At 39.1% G+C, this 23853-nt stretch overlaps 1 long non-coding RNA gene across 2 annotated transcripts in view; it reads right to left on the bottom strand.

Annotated features, from left to right (window-relative positions):
• LOC117092241 overlaps positions 1–1851 on the bottom strand; it is a 54361-nt gene extending 52510 nt beyond the window's left edge. For both annotated transcript variants that reach the window (XR_004440693.1, XR_004440691.1), the window contains exons 1-2: positions 1699–1851; positions 1385–1491 (exon numbers count right to left, since the gene is read on the bottom strand). This is a non-coding gene — a long non-coding RNA (uncharacterized LOC117092241). The remainder of the gene's footprint in view (positions 1–1384; positions 1492–1698) is intronic.
• Positions 1852–23853: the final 22002 nt, after the last annotated feature.

Raw genomic sequence — 23853 nt, 5'->3', positions numbered from 1 at the left:
GACTATCAGTGTTCTCCATAGTACTAGAAGTAGTGTCCTGAGCATTTTGGGGTCTAATCATATTAAGCAGCCAACTCCAGAAACCCCCAAAACCAATAACAGAACTTCATTCTTAATATTCTCTTTCTCTAGAACCACTCCTGGTACCAAAATCTGTACTAGTCAGGGTTCTCTAGAGGAACATAGAATTTAATTCTCTGAGGGATTAAACAGCATTTAATCCTCTGAGGAAACTAATTGGAATTTCTCTTTTGAATCCATGCCCAAGTAGAATCAATGAGGACGTCAAACATGGAAAACTTGACTCAGACATCAGCAACAGTAATGGGCCTACAGATAAGTTAGGAGACAAAAAAAGGCTGCCTAGTGAAGAGAAGGAGTAGTTCAAGTCCAGTTCAATGCTTTTCTTTCCTCCTAAGCTGAGGCCAGTGTACTATGAACCTTTAGATTAAAAAGAAGCATATAAACGCAGAGAAACATTATCATAATTACTTTGGCAGAGAAATATTTTTAGCTAATGTTATTTTAATAAGAACTTCTGTCAAGGGGAAAAGGCAAATCATATTAAGCAAAATTTTATTCTGATGTTCTCTGATTTAATGTTCCCCTGCCTGTTTTACTGGATATTTCAGTCTCTTAAGCAGTCTGTTATTATTAGAAACATAGCATGCCTATTTTCCAATCCCAGAGAAAATATGAGACTGCTCTCTGTGCCAGACATTGTGCTAAATATTATAAGGAATGGGTTATGATAATGGGACACTATCCATCCTCAAGTGGCTTACAGTTTAGAGGTATAGTGACACAGGCATCTGGATGTTAACAACGAAACTAGACAGAATAGGATTTAGGTGCCAATAAATTAAGTGGATGCGAAAAGCAGAGTTCAGATAATTCTGAAGGGAGATGTAGTGATGTGAATTTCCAGGAAGGTGGCACTTGAGCAGGGTCTAAGAAGGATGTGTAGAAGCATCATTGATCTAGAAAGGAAACGTCATTCCAGGCCAGGAAAAGAGCCTGAACAAAGTCAGGAAAGCTTGAAAATGCATAAAATAAATCTCATAAATTTCATGAATTTTTGCTACAAAGATCAATCTGATAAAATTGCATACTTTACACTACAGAGAAATTATATTGGTTGAAAATGCTTTCTATTTACTTTATACCACCTAGTAAATGTTTCTCAAAATGTGGTTCCTATACCAGCAGTGTCTGTACCAACTGGAAAGATGATAGAAATGTATATTTTCAGATCCCACTTCAGATCTACTGTACTAGAATCTCTGGGGGTGGCATCCAGTAAACTATTTTGACAAGTTTTTCAGGTGATTCTGGTGCATGCTAAAATTTAAGAACCAAGTGGCACAGCTCAGTAATCATTTACCTTCATTTTGGCCAGTTTCTCTGTCCTTGGTCACATGGATATTAAAAGCCTTTCTTTCTTTTAAGTTTCCTATCTTCACCATTCTTGCTCTGAGTGAATAACTTACTCTGCAGAAGGGAAAAAAATTATTAAGAACACTTTCAGCTTTCCTGACAGTTAAATCCTCTTTAAAGGTCACCTCCTTTCCCATAATTTTTACAGAAAGAAATATCCCTCTTCTACAAGTCTAATGACCTTTCATTGTATCTTGGAGTTTATTCTTTCCCCCAAGCCTCCCAGATTTTGCTGTACCAGTCATCCCTTTTCCCGTGCACCTTCATAGCTCCTTCCTTACTGGTCCAATTCCTTCTTCTTATGAATCTGATCAATATCCCAAGAAGCAAATAATAAAATCAAGAACTATAAAAATCTTAACTGTCACTTTGTATTCTTTGACTTTTGATTATCAGACTTCTTGAATTCAGGAAACCGAACCTGTTGCCGAAGTTCAGTGATAATTATCTATGATATGTAATCCTACTCAAGCTTTTTTATAGTTCCTGATTTTTTAAATGCTTTCTGCATTTAAGATTGGTCTTCCATTGATTTCTGGACTGTTACTAGCCTGGATATCCTACATTTCTGACTCTCACAGTTTCTTAACCTATCCTTCTGGTTCTTGCTTCTTTGTCATTTAATCTCTTTTCCATTTGTTTTACATGGTCCAATGGCTGATACTAGTAACTTAGATGGGCCCAACCATTGACTATATCTTGCTTTACTACCAAATTTGCAGTTAAACCTCTAACCTCCATACTGAAAGAAAGCCCTATTTATACTTTCATTTGAACATTTGTAAATCCAAAGCTGAAATCTTTAACACCCAGACTAGTTTTAAAACATATTAATTCATGGCAGCTACCTAATATATCAAACCAAAAACTTGGGAGTCATTCCAATGCTTTTCTTTCTTTCAAACCCTGCATCAATTTTGACACTAAAGCTTATAAATTTGACCTCATAAAATGCTTATGTACTGTGTTTTATTCAGTTGTATACCTGATAGCATAGTAGATTTATTTAATAACGCTTCCACTATTAAAAATATTTAATATTTAAGAATTAATTTAAAAATGTAATTTTAGATTGAGAGCTTAACAAATCATAAAAGGTAGAAATAAGAAACCTGTATCTAGATATCATGATAGCCTATACACTAAGTCAAAGATATAATCTTAAAAGCAATCAGAAGAAAAAGATAAGTTACCTCCAAAGGAAGAATTAGAGTGACATATGATTCAGTGAAAACATGCCCAAATTCAAAGTCTAGAAGTAAGTGCAACTTTGACTCTCCCCTTCATTCCTACAGCTTCATTTACCCCTTCAGTTCTTACCTGATTTATTGTACATATCTCCAACCTCTTATTCCCCTTAATATTTCATTCCACCTTGCTGCATGTGATATCTTTTCCACACCCTGTAAAAGAACCTATTAAAATGTAATCATGCTACTCTTCTATTTAACATTTCTGCTCATTTCTTACTGCAAACACAATTAGTTAGAAATTGTTAACTTTAGCATTCAGGGCTCTTTCCAAAACATTTCAGTACTTTTTTTCCTTTCCCAGTTTTCTCCAGTTTCCCAGGGCTCCTACCCCACTGACTTTTCAACAGACCCTGAATTAACAGGCACTTGCATGACCAGCCTTTAAAATGCTGTCCTTTCTCCAAGATCTTCCCTTTGAGTTCTCTAATCATGCATTTCTATCTTTGACTCTCAGTTTCTCTATTAGACTACTTGCACTGCCATAACAAAATGCCACCGATGATGTGGCTTAAATAACAGACATTTTTTTCTCACAGTTTTGGAGCCTGGGAAGTCCAATATCAAGGTGCTGACAACACTGGTATCTCGTGAAGTCTCTTTGGTTTGCAGTTGGCAGCCTTCTCATTGTGTCCCCACATGGTCTTTTCTCTGTATGCATGTACTCCTGATGTTTCGTCCTCTTTTTGTTAGAACATCAGTCCTGTTGAATTAGAACCCCATCCTCATGACCTCATTTAACCTTAATTACCTTCTTAAAGGCCCTATCTCCAAACATAGTCACATTGTAGATTAGGGCTTCCATGCATGGACTTCAGGAACTGGGAATTCCTTGGGCATGGGGACCGTATTTGCTTTCAGTTCGAATCCACAGAAAACAGAATGTCTTGCTTAAATAAGTACTCAATAAATAAAAGTAGTAGATTAAAAATATATTCAAGATTCCATTTTAGCATTGTATATAACATAAAGTAGCACTCTCTTTTAGAGATAATGACTCTATCAACATGTTACCTTCTGTTACAGAGATTGAAATTTACCACCCATGTATGCACACCTACCAAACCTCTGGTTTCTATGGTAATGGAACAACTTTCAATTTAAGAATGTAGATTCTGTTCTCAGGGAGTTGAGAGGGGAGGTGAATAAAAATAAAACTGTAGGTAGCATATTCTTTGTTCATCATGAATAACACATGGTGATTATGAAGAATTTTCCTCCATAGGATAATGTGGTTACAGGGGTACTTACAGTGACTTTCATGTATGATACTATTGCCTCTAACATACTCCAAGTCAGCCTTCCAAAGTGACTTTTCCTCTTGTATATATCCTACCCCATCCTCTGATTTTTTTTTTTTTTTTTTCATATTGATAGGATTGCAGACTAAGAGGAGGAAAATTTGGAGGTCACTGGTGTGTTATTTCTTCAGGGTATTCTACAAAGATATAATTTTGTTCTTGCAGCAGTCAAAGTTTTGATAAGGGAATTTTATTAGAAGAGGTCATTTTATAGGTAGGGAGGTGGGGAAGGCTATCTATAACTAACAAAAATCCTCCTGATTTCCACTACCACTTATGCCAAACATGAAATTAAAGAAACTTTACAATAACCTGTTTCAAAGTGTTTATTCTTATTCAGAAATGTTAAGGCCTAAAGATCAGGAGACAATTGCCATTGAAGACATAGTTTATTACTCACAATTCTCAACAGGAGTGGGTAAGCCACATATACAGGGTCACATGGAGAAGCACCAGTTTTGGTCAGGAGGCAGAAAGAATATGATAGGAGAACATGGACAAGAATCTTTCTTTCTTTCTTTCTTTCTTTCTTTCTTTCTTTCTTTCTTTCTTTCTTTCTTTCTTTCTTTCTCTTTCTCTCTCTTTCTTTCCCTTTCTTTCTTTCTTTCTTTCTTTCTTTCTTTCTTTCTTTCTTTCTTTCTTTCCATTCCTTCCTTCCTTCCTTCCTTCCTTCCTTCCTTCCTTCCTTCCTTCCTTTCTTCCTTCCTTCCTTCCTTCTTTCTTTTATTTTTTTACAGTGGAGCACAGTGGAGGCATTTTTTTTTTTAATTTTTACTTTAAGTTCTAGGATACATGGGCAGAAGGTGCAGGTTTGTTGCATAGGTATACATGTGCCATGGTGGTTTGCTGCACCTATCAACCCGTATTCTAGGTTTTAAGCCCCACATGCATTAGGTATTTGTCCTAATGCTCTCCCTCCCCTTGTTCCCCACCTCTGACAGGCCCCAGTGTGTGATGTTCCCCTCCCTGTGTCCATGTGTTCTCATTGTCCAACTCCCACTTATGAGTGAGAACATGCAGTGTTTGGTTTTCTGTTCTTGTGTTAGTTTGCTGAGACTGATGGCTTCCAGCTTCATCCATGTCCCTGCAAAGGACGTGAACCCATTCTTTTTATGACTGTGTAACATTCCATAGTGTGTAAGTGCCACATATTCTTTACCCAGTCTATTACTGATGGATATTTCGGTTCCAAGTCTTTGCAATTGTAAATAATGCTGCAGTAAACATATGTGTGCATGTGTCTTTATAGCAGAATGATTTATAATTTTGGGGGTATAATCCTTTGGGTATATTTATGGTTTCCTTGGAAATAAATGGTTATGGTGGAGTAAGCAGGTTTGGGATTGGTTAGCTTGATAATTTTAGTGAGCTCTAGGGCATATGGCTGTCCCTTGTTTTCTGACACATGGCTCTTGGGTAATTAGGGAAGGGAAGTAATGGCCCTTAGAGTAAGAGGCTGGTAGAGGAGATAGTTGAAGGTATGGAATTTGGATTTGTTGGTTTTCATATGAAAGGCAGGTGAGTCATTTACCATCTGTAGGAAGTGGCTGACTCTGGGAAAGGCAGTCTCTCTAGGGCCAGGAACATTCCAGAGTCAAAGCATCAGAATGAAAAGACATGCTTCATACATAACCCATTCAACTCAACCACAGATTCCCTTAGCAAGTTTCCAGTAGTCATCAGAGAGAAAGAAAGATAAAGGAAATTAGCAGAATGAGGTATGATGGGCTAGAAGATAAGCTAAACATCCCTTCTAAACAAGTTTTAAGAGTTTCTATCTTGAAAAAAGTGTCAGGAAAACAGGTCCATGTGGGGAAAAGCTGAGTGGATATGTTTTCAAGAAACAGCAGCGACACCCCCACCCTGTTAACCAAGCTGATCCTGTGTAAGTGAAGGTGTTTTTCCTGAGTGATCTCATATAATTTTACTAGCAAATTACTGTTATAATATCTTGCAGCTTTTGCTTCCTCTGAACATGAAGCTTAGAAACCCTTGGAGTCTGGGTGCGGAGGGGGTGTTTGGTTGTTGCTGTTGTTTGTTTGTTCTTAATTTTAAATGGGAACACCAAAAGTGAATATTCTGGTAGGAGTTCAGGTCAATAATGAATGAGTAGATAAAGGCTACCGTGGGCCGCCACTTGGCTGGACCAGTGTAATATTCACATCTTTATTCCATGTCATCCTTTCTGGGCACATTTCTTTCTCTGCTGTATATCCCTCTGGCAACCTGTGAAGCAGCAACTTATCTGATTTTTTCTGCACACTCATTGCTGCCAAGAAAATACATTGCGCACCCTGCGTTGCATGTGTTGCCTTGAATTATCTTTCTGTTTTACCACTTGCTGGAAAAACTGCATCTCAGCAGTGTCCCAACTCCCCAGGGAAACACATCCATCAACACAGACCTGTTTTTTCCCTTAGGTGTCTGTCCATTTTGGTGCCTCTTATTAAGCCTCGTAGGTTCCTATTCATCAAAATCATGCCAAGGAAGCCTTGAATTCTTTCTGAGGTACATATTCAGCAGAATGCCAAGGAAGAGTGCAGATAGCAGAGGGAAACCATTGAAAGAATGTGCAAATTAGGCTTCCTATTTTTATTCAGCAGATCCCAAAATGCAAAGGCATGGATTGGAGTTTTAAATAAAACCCATTTCTGATTTATTAGAAGCTCCATGCCTACACTCCTCTGTTATTAACCATTCAAGGAAGCAGAGAGGTTAGTGGTCAAAACATAGGTTAAGAATATTTATCCTAAGGGTAGTCATTCAACAGGGAAGGAAGCACAGGCTTTTGTTTATGTGCTTATCTATTTCCATAGCATTGCTAAGATATCTGAAATACATATGAATGAAAAATGTCACTTGTCATGTTGAAGAATATTAGATGAAAAGAATGCTGAGATGGGAACTGTGACAGGAATCTACCTTCGAAATCATGTTGAATTTGAGTGTATGTCCAGTGTAATAGATTACCTAGGAATTGAACTGTAATTAGATTGGAAAGATGTTAATGATTATACTATTTTTAGATAAATAATTAACTGGTGTGGAGGACATGTAACTGCAATCCCATAGTGGCTGGTGGAAGCTGTGGTCAATGATGGGAAGCCAGAAGACAGAATGCCTTTCCTGAGGGGAAAGGTAATAAATAGATTTCATCTGTTAAAGATGAAGGGTGCAGAGTCCCCTTCTAGGAGCTGTACATGTGCATGTGTGTGTCTAATCTCTTTGCAGAATGGCTATCCTTGATTGGAAGCTCAAGGGAGAGAAAAATACCTGTGTCCAGGACAGGTAAGCCTAATTCAGATGGTCATGATGTGCAAAGTTCAAAAGTCACTGGGCTTAGTGCCTGGCAGAAAGCATGTCTTTTGCATAAAGAGGAAGAGTAGCATCAGACCACAGGCTAGAACCAGATTGAAGGAGAGAGTGAGAGTTTCCAGTGGAAAAAGAGGTGCGCATTATCTTGGTTCTCTTTAGGGGCAAAGCTTGAAGATTGCTTTCTATACTGAATAACCTCTTTGCCCATAGCATGTACCTCAATAAGTGAAGTGGCAAGCCCTGGCAGTGGTGCCTAGGCTTCCCTTTGAATGCCAAGGTGAGAGAAGCATAGAGAATATACCTGGAGTCCATGCTGCTGGCCAGTGGTTTCCCAGGGAAATTAACCAGCATGAAAGAGAAGCAAATCTGTCAGGGTGTTTGTTGTTGGTTGTTGTTGTTGTTGTTTTCTCATCTCGTTGCAGCCTGGTTTTCTGGAATTTGGTTTCTGGGTGTGTGGGTTTGAGATTATCCTCTCTCCATTATGTTCTTTTAAATAGCATTGGATACTGGCACATGAAACTAGTTTCAGCCCCCAGAGAATCACTGAAGATAGCCTCTCCCTGCATCCACCTGATTTTCCTCAGTTCAGCCACAGTCTATGCTTTCTGGGAATATATGTGCTGTAATTATTTAGGTTACTCAGAAGTGAACATAGTATTTGCAAATAAAGGATTATGAGATAAAAATTGAGATTCTAAAGTGGAGTCAAATGGGAAAGAATTGAAAGAGAGTGTTTGGTTGATTACATTCACATGGGTTTAAAAGATTAATGTTAAAATGTGCACCTGCATCCTCCCTACCCAGGACATAGTCTGTGTTCCAAGATTATTTTGCTCAGTTGTAAAGATATTTGTGCATTCAAATTCCCAAATCTACGTTATATTGCATTAGATAAGATGAGTGAGAGAAAAAGGTGAAACTGTTGACAGAAATGACTTAAAAGCTAGAGAAATGCTCTCTGGGGATAAGCCTCCTTCTCATTTCTTCAGTGTATGCTCGTGGAAACTTACCTTAAAAAAGTACAGAGCCCACCTGAAGAGGTCTTGGACAGAAGGGTGTTAGGGGATCCCTGATCCAACTCATATGTTCATTTAAATTTCCCCCTCATCTTTCTCCTCTCTAACATCATGGAATACTCAATAAATATGTTGCAATTAGTATTTTTCAAAATAATGCATGTATGAGCATAATCTTGGATTGGGCAAAGTTGGCAGATTGCTTTCTATACCTAATGCCCTCTTCGCTTATAGAATTTTACCTTGATACAGAAGTCAATATTCTATACTACAAGTAGAAACAAAGTTTGCTGTCTGAAAACGGGAGGTCATTTTACTTTCTGGCATTGTCTCCCACTTTCAATAAATGGCCTCTGGTTCTGAACAGTTTGTTCCAGGATCAGCTGTGTGAGGGGACTAGTAGGCTACCTCTACGATTTTACTAACTGCCTGTGGGAACCTGCCTTCGTGAGCCTCCACCATCTCTTCAATATGATCCTCTGGGTTTTTAATTATCCCAAAGCTTTCTACAAACTTTAAAATCATAAACCCATGTTTCTGTGATTCTAATTGCAGAGTTCCATGTTAGATGTTTTCTCAGAGAATGTCTCTGAGTGCCAGAAATTAAAGAGTAGTAATAGGACACATTTTTCAGTTAGAGTCACTTTCATGAGAGAGATCATAATTGAGATTTGCATTCTAGTCCACAGACTTTCATAAGAGGAGTTGAGAAAGGATCTCACTTCCAGTGTTTTTAATTATGTCTTTTTGAAGGGAAGCAAGGTCTTCTGCAAGAAAATGATCATACCACCTAACAGTGTACAAATAACATCCATAGAACCCTATTATAAGTCAATTTTTGAGGTTGTGGCTTACTGAAAGAAGACATGAGAGTTTTTTTAATTCTCTGAATTTGTTGCTCTGGGGGTGTGTTGTGTGTGTGCATGTTCATATGTGCATTCAGTCCATTTGTGGATGGACTTATTTAAAATATAGCTTATCTGAGTGATCATCTTTCTTTTCAGGTAGCTGTTTTCTAAAAGGGTTGATACAGGCGCAGACACACAAAGGTTTGATGCAAACCCTGTCAGTTGCCTTCAAGTAAGCTCACACACACATCCACACACGTGCAGGCTCTGGAGGGCACCCTCCTCCCAATAGTTAGAATTAATTTCAGGAATACTGATTTTTAATTTGGCGCTCAGTATGCAACCCAGCTATGGAGTGAATATCTGGTCAGGAAAGATGCATCACCTTGCTGGTCACTGCTGGTTAACAACACTGGAAGCAAAAAGAAAAATACATCCAAAAGAAAGATGGGAGCAGCAGGTGTCTGGATTTCCATATCCGCTCAGGTTCCACGATCCCTTGTTTTGATAAAGAGTCTCCGGAGACTAATAGATGATGCATTTTCAGTCTGAATTGTGAATTTTTCCATTTGTTTGCTTTTGCTTTTTGTTTGGGGTTGTGGTTTTTCATTATACACAGGTTTTCTCTCATCTGAGATAATTAAGGTGGAAAACTTTTAGGAGCTTAACATTAAGACTTGAGATCGAGTGAAAGGGCAGAAATTTAGCAGACAAGTCACAGGTTTGAAAATGTAGTTTTGACTTAGAAAAATACAAAGTAGGGAAACACTTTGGAAGAGAAAATATTTTGTCTATTTTCTTCTTAACTACCTCATATCACCTTCCAAATGCTGATCCTTGCCTTTGAACATGGATTTTTATTTAAATCAGTTCTTCCTCATATCAAAATTATACATGCATGTCGTTCAAAAATTGATGTAGTTCTTTCTATGAAGCTTGTTACAAAAAACAACATTCTGGGCTGGGCACGGTGGCCCATGACTGTAATCCCAGCACTTTGGGAGGCCGAGGTGGGTGAATCACAAGGTCAGGAGTTCAAGATCAGACGGGTCAAGATGGTGAAACCCCATCTCTCTAAAAATACAAAAATTGGTTGGGCGCGGTGGCAGGCACCTGTAATCCCAGCTACTCAGGAGGCTGAGGCAGGAGAATAGCTTGAATCTGGGAGGTGGAGGTTGAAATGAGCTGAGATCATGCCACTGCACTCTAGCCTGGGTGACAGAGCAAGACTCCATCTAAAAAAAGGGGGGGTGGGGGATTCTGGTGATTCTGGTGTTCTCTTTTCTCATTCCCAAAGGCAGCAAATTTCAATGCTTGTAGCTGATGTTCTTTTGAGGTAGGGTAGTCACAGCCTCCCTGAAAGGAGAACAAACTTGCTAAATAGATGGGGAGAACAACCCCCTGACAGTGTACCAATCATATCCTGGGCTGGTGCTTAGAACATCCTCCAGCAAAGAGGCAGAAGAGCAAAAGGGAAAATACCCAAATGTGTGCAATCACAGAAACCCATGATTAGTGTTCTTGGCCTGACTTATGCTTATTATAATAGTAAAAAGCACACCCCGGGTGGAGATTTAAGATGCTAATGAGACATACATCTTAAATGTACTAGCGTGTACAGCCACAGCACATGTATGTGTACTAGCGGCTACAACCACAGCGCATGCACGCCACAAAACCACCTATAACATGCTTAATGGCAGCATTCCTTCCAACCTCTTTATGGATAATCATACAAGACTCCCATAAAGGGAGTTTCCCCATGTCAGTCTGTGCTGTCTCAGCTTTGAGCAGCCAGTTCTTATCAGCTGTCAGAGTGTACTTTTGCTTTACAATAAATTATCTTACCTGCATAGTATCAGAGGGTGCAAGGTGGGAGGAGGGTGAGGATTGGGAAAAATAACTAATGGGTACTAGGTTTAATACCTGGGTGATGAGATTATCTGTACAACAAACCCCCATGACACAAGTTTACCTATGTAACAAGCCTGTACATATACCCCTGAACCTACAATAAAAGTTAAACACACACACACACACACACACACACATTCTCTTGCCTATTTTTACCGTGTACTCACTCTCAAATTCGTTCATTCAGCAAAATCAAGAATCTGAACTGGTCTACCAGCTATACTTTGAATTTGCCTACATTATCTGTAAAGAACATGCATATACTTCTACTGCTTGATTTTTCAGTTTTAGGTATTATCAATTAACTCGTTATATGAAAGATTAGCTCTTTTTTTTACTACCTCTTCACCCCTACTGCCTACACATGCTATAAGCTTCCTTATCACACATTCTTTCAATACACTTGTGTTATAATTTTGGTTAGGTCAATATTTAGTGTTTACATTATGACTGGGTAAAAATGCTTTACAGTTCAACCACAGTTAACTTTATTTACCTCCACAACGTGGTTTCATTTCTTGGAATTAGTAGTTGTTTTGCTTCTTTTTCTTTTTTCTTTCATTTAGTTTTCTAGATTTTTAAAACATTAATAATTGAACTTGAGCTTCTCATCCAGTGGTAAAAATTTCTACACAAAATCATGTTCAACACGGTAAGTAATCTGTCAATTTCATGTTAGTAAAGCCTTACTTGCTCTTCTGTGATTGTACACAGCTGTCATTTTGATGTCTCTCTTCATCATCATCCTGGTAATTTCCTTTGCTTCTCTTAGGATTAGATTTCCTATTTTCCTGGATCGCATTTGTTTTTCCATTTTGGCTTCTTTGGTTAATTTATTGGAATATATTTTCCAGTAGCTTCTTAAGAAAGAGTGCATTGGAAGAAAACCCTGGGGGGCAATGCGTGCCTAAAAATGGTTTTATTCTACCCTCAGCTTTAGTTTCTAGCTTGGCTGAGTATAGCATTTTAGGTTGAGAATCATTTGATGGTGTGAAAATTAAGGAAGAAAGCAGAGCAATATCCAGATGTAACAGATAAGCTGTGCTACAGCAACAACCCACAAATTTGCAGTCGCATACAGTCGTGATAGCTTTTTTCTCAGTTACTTTGCATGTGGTCAACTGTGAGTCAGCTATAATTAAACTCCATCTGCCTTCCCACTTCAATATCTAGGATGAAGTAGCAGACGCTGTCTGAGCCTTGCCATTCTTATAGCAAGGAAAAGAGTATTAGGGCCATGACCCTTAATGCTTCTGCTCAAATGTCCTTGGCCAAAGAATGTCTGTGGCCAAGCCTGACCATACAGCAGGGAATTAAATTACTAATGCAGGAAGATACTACAAGATATACGACAACAGAAGGAGATTTATTATCCTCTTATAGGAAAGGGAGTAAATAATTGGAAAAAAATATTACAACCAAACAAAATTAATATTAGGGTTTCATTTATATTTGTCTTCAGCTCATTTTCTTTTCTTGTCTCTTGTAGCTTGTTTTTCTAAAAGATTTTTAAAGCATATTAAAATGGGTGAGAAGTACCTTATATTGGATATTCTCCATTTCTTCACTCGTATTTTATTTTTTTGCTGTTGTGAGTACTTTGATTAGAGGAACGTGTTGATATTTGCTAACATTCAGTCATAGAAATACCTTTTCAAAGTTAGAATGAACTGTAGGGATCACTTAATATAAAACACTTATTAGACACGAATTACTAGATTGTGAATCCTGGCTCTGTCACTTAAAATCTCGAAATCACATGTTGGAGTTTAGATTACTCTGTAATTAATTGTGTTAATCATCTTGAAGGAGCAAGATTATATAAAATAATTTTTTTTAAAGCGTACCCACCTCTAAACCAGGGCTACTGATAGTTGATCCATTAGGCTGTCTTGACAATTAAATACCATAATATATTCAAAGAAACATATCCAAGTGTCCAACTTATAGTAGGTACTATCTTCAAATTGAGTTAAATCTCAATTTTTCCAGATTGTGAATCAATAGAAATTCAACATTATAGACAGAGTAAGAACTAAGTATACATTAGTCCCATACCTTACTTATTAGAGATAATATTTATTATATTCAGTAGGCTATGAGAATGCATTTTTACTTATAACCGGCATACTTATTGTTAACCCAAGAATTACAGGTTCCCAGAAAAACTGAATAAATGGTTGCCTTAAAAGAAAGCCCAGGAATGCTGCATTGCTTTCAATCTGCTTTTGATTTTTAACTAGGAACATGGTTTCACAACAATTGCTTATAAACATTTGGCACATGAGCCAGTGCATATGTTTATGGCTGTCTTATTATTGACAGTGGATTAGGAAAATTCCCACTATATTGTAACACAGCCCATTCTGGCTTCCAGCCTCCTGTCCTGGTGGACAGCTTGAGGAAGCTACCTTGGGACAGAGGGATAGTTTACATACATCAATCTGAGATGCCGGATGGTGATGTGATTTTCAAGCTGGCACCATTGCAGGATGCAGTTAGGTTTAAACCTTGAAATCTGTAGAAGTCGGAAGGACTTTACACTTCTATGGAAATTTTTCCTCCTGCAACTTTGATTTTAGAAAACTCAAGTTTTGACCTCTGATCGTACTTTTGGAAAGGAAACCCCTGGCTTAGTGCATATTGCCATATTGTTAATACCCAAGGTAAATCATGTCTGATGGCACACTAATGGCTATCACTGCCCCTCAGTACTTTTCCCAAGAGAATTGTATTTCCTGGATGGGAATGATGAAGCTGTTATTTACAGTTCATAATCTCCGTAAGGTGCCTTCAATCGATCTAAACTCCATTTCTTGATACATGGGTACCTCTCTCTTTCTATCCTTCTCAGTCACTTTATTTTCCTTAAGGATTTCATACTGGTCTCTCTCTTCTGACATATTTTTCTCCATCTTTGAAATGACTGTAAATAATACAGAATTTAACAGATGCATAAACACCACGTTTAAGTCAAGACCCAAAATCCCTTACCCTCGACACATTTTTCTTTCTAATAGAAATCTATGCTTACGTTTCTTGGGGGAAAAATTATGTTGTTGAAACCTAAAAATATATTAGCTTTTGATATATGATTCTCCAAAGCCTAGGACATTTATTATTACTTAATCTAAAATGCTGAAGAAAAATATTTGTTCCTTGGGGTGTGAGTGAAAGGGCACTAAAGAGGTCCTTAAGGCTTGTGGGATTTTCATTCTTGTTTTATTTACTTATTTATTTATTTGAGATGGGGTCTCACTCTGTCATTCAGGCTGAAGTGCAGTGGCACAGTCACAGCTCACTGCAGCCTCAACCTTCTGAGCTCAAGTGATCCTCCCACCTCAGTCTCCTGAGTAGCTGGGACTACAGGGGTGTGCCACCACACCTGGCTTAGTTCTTATTTTAGTTTCCGAGGACTGCCATAACAAATGGTCACAAACTGGGTGGATTAAAACAGCAGAAATTTATTCTCTCACAGTCCTGGATGGCAGAAGTATGAAATCAAGGTGTCGGCAAGGCTGTACTTTCTGCAAAGGCTCCAGGGGGGATTCCTTCCTTGCCCCTTCCAGTTTCTGGTAGCTCGTTAGCATTCCTTGGCTTGTGGCCACATCTTCTTCTCTGCTGTCTTCACATTGCCTTCTCCTCTGTCTCTCTCAAAACTCCTTCTACCTCACTCTTGTAAGGACACAGATGATTGCATTTAGGATTCACCTGCTTAATCCAGGATAGCTTCTCCTCTCAAGATCTGTAACTTTGTCACATCTTTTGTCATATAAGGTAGCATTTACAAGTTTCAGGGGTTTGACCTGGATATCTTTTGAAGGACCATTGTTCAGTTCACCACTGTTCTAACTGTTCATGGCTATAAAATCAAGTGGGATTTTTCCTTTTCGAGGCAGGGGGTACTAGTACTTCCTGAACCTCTGGAGAACACCCCCAACAGGCGTATGATGCTCTCTGTTAGGAGGTTCCCTTTGTTCAAGCTGAGTCTGAGATCACTGTTTTTCACTCTCCCCCAGGTTCCTTCTCATCTGTTCTCTAAAGTGAGCATGCAGGGGTTTTCTTGACTCCACTGTCTCCTTTTGAACATTCAACAATTAGTCCGTATACCAGCAGCCTTTATTCAGAATATGAGCAGAGAGGATTCTTTGATGCTGTTGGAAGTCACAACACAATAACCTAAAATGAAGGTCTCAGAAGTAAAAGTTCTTCTCTGATCTCCTCCCTCCTTCCTCTCAGTCCCATTCTCCCCTGAGGTCAGCCAGAGAAACTGGAATCCCTCTTCTTCAAGATGGGTCATAGAAACCAGAAACCCTTTTCGCCGAAGCCGGCCATAACACCTAGAACTATTGCTCTAATTTTCCTTCTGCCTTTCTGTGTAAAAACTGGCCACAAAAAAATTCTCTCACCTACCTTGTTGGACTGTAGGTCATGAGACCCCCTGTCCAGAGAGGGTCCTGTCTCACACGCAGAAGGAAGGAATAAGTTCTCAGAGTGGCCAAGAAGACTCTAGACAGACAGGCCTTGCTGGGTGTCCTCACTCAGTCCATCAGCATTGGATCATTCCCTTTTTGCCCAATCATATTTCTACACAGCTGTGCATACTTCGTTAAACCTAGACATAAAAATGGACAATTTCCCCTGCATCTTTGGGTCTTTGTTCTGAAGACTCCTGTGTACACTTGTTAAATAAATTTATATGCCTTTTCTCTAATTAATCTGCCTTTTGAGAGTTGATTTTTTCAGCGAAGCTATAGAGGGTGAAGGGGAAGTTTTCCCTTGACTCGCACAACGCCAGCCCATATTTAAGAATGGAGGTAGCGGCCAGACACAGTGGCCCATGCCTATAATCCCAGCACTTTGGGAGGCCAAGGTGGGCAGATAACCTAAGCACAGGAGTTTAAGACCAGCCTGGACAACATGGTGAAATCTCATGTCTACTAAATATACAAAAATTAGCCAGTTGTGGTGGCAGGTGACTGTAATCCCAGCTACTCGGGAGGCTGAGGCAGGAGAATCTCTTCAACCTGGGGGGCAGAGGTTGCAGTGAGCCGAGATCATGCTACTACACTCCAGCCTAGGCAACAGAGAGAGACTCTGTCTCAAAAAAAAAGAAAAAAAAAAGAATGGAGGTAGCATACAATTTGATGTGTAATGATGGATTACTTTCCCTCTTGGTGATCTCCCAGGGATAACTCCCTTATGTACTTGGCTGTTGAGGGCTTCTCTGACTCTTTTTGGGGCATAGAGGCTTTTGTAGTCAGGTAAACTCTCTGGAATCTGATTCCAACTTTCACCTTCAGGTCTCCATTCCTTAGGGGCAAGCAAGGGAAGGGAATGACTGCTAGTAGGTCTAAAAAGAACAGGGAAGGGCAATACTTGCACCTCTTTTCCATTATGAAGGCTGGAACAAACTGTCAGAACAATGAGCTGTGTGTTTACATGCTCTAATAATCTCAGCATCTACTGTAACCATACCTGGACATCAAGTCCAGAACTAGCTGAATCTGCTGAGTTCCTTTTGACATTGGACTTGGTTTGAGGCTGTGAGTCCTTTACCCCAGGGGTAACGACATAGCTTTATCATTTAATTCATAGTAGCTTCCTATTCGCACTGTGGAACACTTGCTTTTTCTCCAAACCACAGAATGAATTGTTAGTGCCCTGATATATTTCTGGGAATACACCTGACAAGGATTTGGAATGGAATGACTAAAACAAGAGTATGAGCTAAGGTTGGTTTTCTCTGAAATGGAAAAGAGTGAAAATAAAGTGCAGAGTGGGGTAGCTATATATACACCAACTTTCATGCCCACCTTCTATTTCTTCTATTTCTCATGCCTTAATCACACAAGAACTTGTAGGGTGTGTGTGGATGGATTATCATGTATACTGGAAAGATAACTCATGCATCGTCCAATACACATAGCCAGTCACTAGCATCGTTTGCCAACAGCAAGCCTCCCCCTCTATATCACAAGGCAAAGAAAACATTGGGTTGCTGGGAGCGATACATTCAAAGCCCACCTATGAATGCTTATTGCAAGAAAACCCACCAAAAAATTGGAAGAAAGTCAAAGTACCCCAAATGAGCACACTCGTTTTCTAGGGCTGCCATAACAAATTACCACAAACTGAGTAGCTTTAAAATAACGAAAATTTCTCCTCTCATATTTTTGGAGGACAAGAGTCTAAATTCAAGGTGTTAGTGGGGCTGTACTCCCTCTGGAGCCTGTAGGAATGCATCCTTTCTTGCCTCCTCCAACTATGGGCAGCTGCAGGTTGTCCTTGGCTTGTAGCAGACTAACTCTACTCTCTGTCTCCATCCTCATAGGGCTTTTTTCTCAGTGTTTATGTCTTCTTTCTCTTCTAACGACCCCAGCCATTACATTTAGGGGCTACTTTAATCCAAGTGATATGGTTTGGCCATGTCCCCACCCAAATCTCATCTTGAATTGTGGCTTCCATAATTCCCACATGTTGTGGGAAGGACCTGGTGAGAGAAAATTGAACCATGGGGGCGGTTTCTCCCATACTGTTCTTGTAACAGTTAATAAGTCTCGCAAGATCTGATGGTCTTTTAAGCCGCTTTCGCTGGGCTCTTATTTCTCTCCTGCCTGCTACCATGTAACATGTGCCTTTTGCCTTCCACCATGATTGTGAGGCCTCCCCAGCCATGTGGAACTCTGAGTCCATTAAACCTCTTTTTCATTACAAATTACCCAATCTTGGGTATGCCTTTCTCAGCAGTGTGTAAACTGACTAATACACCAAGATAATGTCATCTTAAGATTCTTAATTACATCTGCAAAGTCCTCTTTTCCAAATAAAGTCATATTCGTAGCTTCCAAATAGACATTTTTTTTTTTCTTTTTCTTGGTGGTCGGGGAAGTGGGGGATGGGAAGCATCATTCAACTTACTACAACGAATACGTGATAGGCTCTGATTTCTTATGAGCCACAATTGTTTTTTCCCATGTTCTTACCTCGTGCTATTAAACTTCAGGCACAAAACTATAAAAGGAATAATTTTTTAAAAAGAAAGTACATTTCTGTCTCACAATGTGTTGCTGTGATTTGGATTCAATCATAGTAAATGGCTGTGAAAGAAAATATTAGAACAAATGATAATATGACAACTGCATACCATTTTTTCCTTCTGGATTGTAATGTTGAAGAAGTTTCAGCATTTTCTATTTCTCTAGTCATATAACATATTCCTCTCTGTGTGCATTTTCCTCTGACATTAAAGGCAGAGAGAATATTTTCTTTTCAAAAGTGGTAGTTGTTATTCTGCGGACTTTGATTTTTGTTAATGAAAGCAGAGTTTGGAGAGAACAGTACTTCCACAAATAATGCATTACTAAGCTTCTAGATGATGCTTCACTACATCTTATAACCTCCAAAGTGTATGGAAATATTATTTCCGATGCTATAAATAAGTCTTTTGGCTAGTTTGCATTTAAGAGAATATTTAAATTCTCTTGAATGCCTGCTAGCCAACTGATTACATGACCACCATTTTACTTTGCAAGATCTGTTTTTACACTTTGCTCCTTCAAAAAAAAAAAAATCACACTTTGGTACAATCTCTGTGAATGAGTGAAGGTGTTGAATCCATAATCTTCTTGGTTGTGTAAATAAATTCCCTTTTGGGGAAATACTGGCTTCTTCTCTAAGAAATGGATAACTTTATTTGAGCATCAATTTTAATATTATTTTTAAAATATGACAGCATCTTATTCCAATGACAAAATTATTGTTCCCCCCTTAAACCTTGTTAGGCCAAATGGATCCTTTCCCATCATATATTCCAGAGGTTCAGCTTGTCTTCACATAGGACATTTGAAAAGTGCTTTTCAAATTTTAGTGTGCATACAAATCAGCGGGGATCTTGTTAAAATGCAGATTCTGATTAAGCAGATCTGACCCGAGGTCTGAGGTTTTGCATTGCTGACAAGCTCCCAGGTAATGCTTATGCTGCTGGTCCGTGGACCACACTTTGATAAGATTGTAGGCTACAATGTAAAATAAAAGCAATAGAAAAGATGGTGTTTACAAATAAAAATGTTTCCCTTGGGAATAACTGATTAACTTTAGCTGGAATCTGAGTATTAGCTCATCCTAGAAACTGAGCCTGTAGCTCATGGTTTGCTTGTAGAACCTGAGCCCCATCATTATGTAGATTGTTTTTACAATGTAATCTCTGACTTTCAACTGCTCTGAATCTACATTTCTTAAAGAAACTTCTCCTCTATGTCGTGCATTCCTAGAGTGAATGACAATTATGAGGTTGGCCTCCCTGCCCCAACCAAATCCCCATCACCACCGTGTCCTACTTTGGGAAGACTGCATGTCCCAGGGATGAATATGCACATCTCTCTGGATAAATATATATCACTTTGCAAGAGAAAAATTTCTTTTCTAATGGGAATAGTGAACTGGAGGGAGGTGATTCTGGACCTATTTGTAAAAACAAACTGACAGATAAGAATAAAGAGAATCTACAATATTTGTATACCTGAACCAGCCATGCTAAAGTCAGCCCTTCTTATTGCATAAGTTTATAAATGTCCTAAGATATTTTCAGTTGGGCAATTTTTTTCCACTTGTAACTGAGAGCATTTTGATTAAGACATTCACTGAGATTTAGGTCAATTGGCTCACTGAAAAGCTGTGTTTTACTTGGGTTCCCCAGAAAGCAAAGCCAGAGGCAAATGCTTATGTGCTACTACTTTATTAGGAAGCAAAATCTGAGGCAGGAGGAATGAGAAAAAAGGAAAGGGAGGTAGGGAAAGAGAATCAGTAATATTAAGGTGTGTTACGTAACTGACCATGGCTTGGTGTCAAGCTCAATTGATTGCTTGCAAAAGCTTGTAGGATCTTCAGCTGAGAGGTGATGTGAACTCATGTGTCTTAGGAATCTGCTTTGTGGGTGGACGTCAGAAGCATTTATCTGTTTTCATTCATCCTGTGAAGTAAAGGTTTGCTGTATGCTGTTGTAGGGGCTAAGGCCCTTGGAAACTTAAATGTTCCCTGAAAATCACTGACATAAGGCAGATTGATTAATAGGATAAAAGGCATCCAAACCCATTTAACACATTCGCCGGAGTCTTCAGAATGAAGACCCAAAGATATAGGGGAAATTGTCCATTTTTATGCTTATAGACATAAAAGTATGGACAGCTGTGTAGAAATATGATTTGACAAAACAGGAATGACTTAATACTAATAGACTGAGTGGGGAAACTGAGCAAGCCCTTTCTGTCCAGACTCTTTTTGGCGTCTCTGAGCAGCACTCCTTCCTTCTGAGTATGGACAGGACCCTTGCTGGAAAGTGGGGGCGTCTTATGATCTACAGTCAAACAAGGTCAAACAGATCATTTCTCTATGGCCAGATTTTACACAGAAATGTAGAAGGAAAATTACAGTAATAGTTTTAGATCTCATGACTAGTTTTGGGGGAAGAGGGCTCTGATTTCTGTGACCCACCTTGGAGAAGAGGGATTCCAGTTTCTATAGCTAGCTTTGTGGAGAGAAATGGGACCGAGAGGCAGGAGGGCAGGAGAAGATCAGAGGAAAATGCACTTTCAAGGCTGCTTCTGATGGCGTCATTTTGGAGCATTGTTTTCTGAGTCACAATGGTATATTAATTCACTTGTACTTCCAGGTGGTGTATGTGTAGACACCTAGGCACGTGGCATTTCAAGCCTTAGCAATGATGCAGCCTCAGGACAGAAAGTGTAAAAGGAGCAACAGCATGAGGGGAAGCCCTTTCCAGTTGCCCGTGGCTCTTCCCATGTGCAGCTGGCTCTTCCCTGCAGTGGTATCTGGAAGAAGACAAGTGTCAAAGTTCCTGGAGACAGGTGAGGATGAGAAGGTCTAAGCTGGTATATTCTGATGCTGCCTTCTACATCTATAAGCTCTCCTATGCATCATTGTGATTAACAATCTCTGCCTGTCCCAACAATCCTAGAAAATATTTAGGTTTTCCGCTGAAGTGTGGTTTTCTGCTCAAGACCTGGCACAGGAGAGTCCTCTAGTGATACTGGGTATATTGGTTTGCTAGAGCTACTATAATAAAGTGCCACAAACTGTGTGGCTTAAAATAACAGAAATTTACTCTCTCACAGTTTGGGAGGCTAGAAGTCCAAAATCAAGGCATTGGCAGGGCTGCACAACTTCCAAAATCTTTAGGGAAGAATCTTTGTCTTTCTTCTTTCAGCTTCTGGTTGCTCTTGGCTTTCCTCAGTTTAGGGCCAACATCACTTCAGCCTCTACCTCCGTCCCACGTAGCCATCTTCTCTCTCTGTTTCTGTGTCCTCTCCTCTTCTTTTAAGGACACCAGTCACTAAATTTAGGATCCACTTTAAATTCATTATGATGTAATTTAAAAATTCTTAACTAATTATATAAGCATGGACCCTACTCCCAAATAAGGTCACATTCCAAGGTTCAAAGTGGACCTGAACTTTGGGTGGACATTGTTCAATGCACTACACCAGGGTAATGTAAGGACAGAGGGCAGCTTGGCTTGCAGCACTCTATGTGACCTCATTGACTCAAGATGCATGCAAGAATGATGGATATGTGCTGTGAGAATACATCTTTGTATAAAGCCCTTCCTCATGATCTTAAATAGCTCCATCCCTCAATTTCATTCCAAACTCATTGCTCACCTATTAAAAGAGCAACCTGGAATAATCACCCTAGAATAAGCAGTCGGGGGGCATTAATTTAGGATGCCAATATGTGTTAATGTATCTTAAGGGTGCTCATTCACTAATGTTATCTTCTTTTTTGGGCATTTGTTCTGCTATGAGGCATAAAGCACAAACCGGTCTATATTTTGAAAATCCCCATTACAATTTTCAAACTCCAGCCTCCACAGAACACAGAAGCTGAAAGTAGCACCAAGAATCTACCTATTTTTACTAAAGTCTGTGTCATAATTTCACTAAAGATAAGGTAAACATTGAAATTGCATTGATCATATAAAGCAAGTATGGATAACATACAAATTCCAATTCTAAAAATTTCCTAATCATAAGAAGAGAGTGTGTAAAATGGCCCGAAATACAAAAATGCAGACAGGATATTTCTTGGGAAGCAGATCAAACTAATAAGGCAAGGTTTGAGACATTCAGTGTCTCAGAAACAGAACATTTCCCTGGACCAGTCTCTGGTCATATCACCTCAGGCTTGAAATAATACAGCTTGCTCTATGTTTGTCTGAGTATTCAATGTCTAAACTTCTAATGAGTGGATGAATAAATGAATTTGCATCTTGTTCAGGGCCTTTTATTAGGTATTTCAACTCTGTCTATTATGTTTGAAGTTTCCTTAACTGGAGTCTCAGCCATTTCTTCTTAATTTAGGGGTTTTGGCTGAAAAATCATGGGGAAGATGCCACAATAGCTTAAATTCACACTAAGAAACAAATGATGTATCAACATCTTTTTGAAACGTATGCATTAATTGTAGGGTGGAGTCAAAGCCCATGAGGGACCTTGAGAAAATACAGAAAGCAAAGATTAAAGCCTACATATTGACACTGTAGAATTGCCATCTAAGGCCTAACTCTGAATACCCCCATCCTTCAAGAATAGAATTCTAGCTTAACTTTCCACCACCATATAAGCTTGTTATTAAACAGACCTGAAATAAGTGGAGGAAGTAGAATTCTCAGGACTGACTATGAACCAAAGCTCAGTGATAGCATAAGCAAAACTGTGAGGTAATAGCAATCATTTATCTTTCAGTTCCCACAACAAACAAATCACATTACAATAGAGGTTTAAGTATTTTTGAGTAAATTCTGTGCCCCTACTGCTCCCATTCTGTGTTGGTTTGATGGTTTCTCCTAAAACAAAATGGCAAGAGGATGACGCATGAATGTAAACTCAGGCCAGGATTGTCTGATACTGTGTTTCAGCCCATAGAATTTGTTCCAAGAGACTAACTATATTTAAATGTTATCAGTCAGAAGATGACCCTTATTGAGATGACAGGAAAGAGGAACAGGGGCTAGAAATGTCAGAATAAGTGATATGCAACTCATCTGGAAAGATTTTTCCCTTAAAGTCTTCTTTAATTGGTAATATTACTGAATATCGTATTTTAATTATAGAGAGTATAACATCTGTGTCAACTGAGCTAGAGAAACCATAAGTTGAGTATATCACTATGGTCCACCTGCCAAATGTCAGACCTCAGTTCTTCCCCTCTCATGGGAGTCTTCAAGAGTTCTCAGTTTCTGTCATTAGTGCACAAAAGCCCAAATGCTCCATTGCCCATCCTGCTTCGAACTTCACTAGTGGCTCCACCGACTTACCTTCCCTCACTTGCTTTGGCATTTGTGGTACCCGTTCTCCCAGCTCCAGCTTTGTAGAGTCCTCCAAGATTTTGCCTGCATTCAAATCATCAGGGATGTTCTTCTTGTTGGCAATTTCCTTCTTCTCTCTCTCTTAATCTTCTCTTAGGAAATGACAGAACCATATTCTAGCATATGTAAACTTTCAGAGCAGAAATTTGGCCACAAACTTTGGTGCATATATGTATCATGAGAAGGCATTGTTTAAGACGTAGAATCCTTGGCCCTGCTCCAAAATATTCTGATCAATTTGGCCTGGGGTCCAGTGCCAGAATTTTCATAGAACATCCTGATATGGAAATGTGCTCTTTTGTCCAATACTTTGAGGTATTAATTTCCCTTTTTCCCCTTGTCCCCTCCCTTTTCTCCATATGCTGTCAATCTACAATCTCTTCTCTT

Source organism: Trachypithecus francoisi, unplaced genomic scaffold (genome assembly GCF_009764315.1).
Source record: "Trachypithecus francoisi isolate TF-2019V2 unplaced genomic scaffold, Tfra_2.0 Contig01440, whole genome shotgun sequence".
NCBI lineage: Eukaryota > Metazoa > Chordata > Mammalia > Primates > Cercopithecidae > Trachypithecus > Trachypithecus francoisi.
The sequence above is the reverse complement of the archived record's forward strand: the minus strand, read 5'-3'. Positions and strand labels throughout refer to the sequence as shown.